The sequence below is a fragment of the Sapajus apella genome, unplaced genomic scaffold (genome assembly GCF_009761245.1).
Source record: "Sapajus apella isolate SASKATOON/1434 unplaced genomic scaffold, GSC_monkey_1.0 scaffold39, whole genome shotgun sequence".
NCBI lineage: Eukaryota > Metazoa > Chordata > Mammalia > Primates > Cebidae > Sapajus > Sapajus apella.
This window is the reverse complement of record NW_022436979.1, coordinates 17103693-17105358: the sequence shown is the minus strand read 5'-3', so window position 1 is coordinate 17105358 and position 1666 is coordinate 17103693. Positions and strand designations below refer to the sequence as shown.

The 1666-nt window shown below is 49.5% G+C and overlaps 1 non-coding gene across 1 annotated transcript; it reads left to right on the top strand.

The window, feature by feature from the left end:
* Positions 1 to 1059: 1059 nt before the first annotated feature.
* Positions 1060 to 1200, top strand: LOC116565307. Its single transcript, XR_004275375.1, has one exon. It is a non-coding gene; the product is annotated as a U4 spliceosomal RNA (small nuclear RNA).
* The last annotated feature ends 466 nt before the right edge of the window (positions 1201 to 1666 follow it).

The following is a 1666-nucleotide window of genomic DNA, read 5'->3' as shown; positions in this document are numbered from 1 at the left end:
GATTATAGGCCTGCATCACCATGCCTGGCTAACGTTTGTATTTTGTAGTAGAGATGGCGTTTCACCATGTTGGCCAGATAGTCTTGAACTCCTGACTTCAGGTGATCCGCCAGCCTCTGCCTCCCAGAGTGCTGGGATTACAGACGTGAGCCACCACGCCTGACTGTCCCTGTGGTTTCTCTTCCACGCAGATCATCTAAAAGTTGTTTCAAATCAGTAACATCTTTGGGCAATGATGAGAACAGGATTAAAAAACAAGCCCAGTTTTATGTTCCCTCGACAATCTAGATGTTGTTAAAGCTATGCTTTGTGGAAAGACAAACAGGACAGCCTGACCCTGAAGATGTGGGTTGCCTGGCAACAATCTAAATGGGGCCCTAACCTCCCCCTTCCCCCACAGGAGGGGCTGTGGCCAAATGGAACTTCCCACAAGGTCAACAGGTGCTGGCAGCAGGCACTGCAGGCAGCGAACTGCCTGAACAACTGTCACGCACGCCCAGCCCGCCCGATGCCCAGGCAGACATTTTGCTGCCCCGGGCAAAGCTTGCTCTTTTTTTTTTTTTTTTGAGACGGAGTTTCGCTCTTGTTACCCAGGCTGGAGTGCAATGGCGCGATCTCGGCTCACCGCAACCTCCGCCTCCTGGGTTCAGGCAATTCTCCTGCCTCAGCCTCCTGAGTAGCTGGGATTACAGGCACGTGCCACCATGCCCAGCTAATTTTTTTTTGTAGTTTTAGTAGAGACGGGATTTCACCGTGTTGACCAGGATGGCCTCGATCTCTTGACCTCGTGATCCACCCGCCTCGGCCTCCCAAAGTGCTGGGATTACAGGCTTGAGCCACCGCGCCCGGCCCGGGCTTGCTCTTTAAAAAAGGAACCCAACTTTTCCTTTTTTAGGAGGGCGGGGTGAGTGAGGGCGGGGGCTCGAGGCCTTCTCTTGCAGCCCAGAGCTGTATTAGTCCAGCTAGCCGGACCCAAGCTCCTCCGCAGAGGCTGAGGGTGGAGACTGATCCGCAGCATCTCTGCGTGTCAGTGCGGCCTGCACCAAAAGACTCACTCTCAGCTTTGGGCAGTGAAGGTATCGTAGCCGATGAGGTTTATCCGAGGCGCCGTTATTGCTAATTGAAAACTTTTCCCAATACCCTGCCGTGACGACTTGCAATATAGTGGGCATTGGCAATTTTTGATAGACTCTTCGGAGACTGAATTAAAAAAAAAAAAAAAAAGACTCACTCTTATTTGCCCAAACCCTTTCAGTGACATGTTTTACAAAAATAATCTATATTTTGGCTGGGCGCAGTGGCCAATGCCTGTAATTCCAGCACTTTGGGAGGTCAAGGCAGGTGGATCACCTGAGCTCAGGAGTTCGAGACCACTCAGGGCAAAATGGTGAAACCCCGTCTCTACTAAAAATACAAAAAAAAAAAAAAAAAAAATTAACCGGGTGTGGTGGTCCCAGCTACTTGGGAGACTGAGGCAGGAGAATTGCTTGAGCCCCAGAGGCAAAGGTTGCAGTGAGCCAGGATCGCACCACTGCACTCTAGCTTGGGCTAAAGAGTGAGACTCTGTCTTTAAAAAAAATAATAATAATAATCTATATTTTCCCCCAAATAGCTGACATCAATGAAAATCATCAAAGAAAATTCAATATATGACCACAGAAAAGAT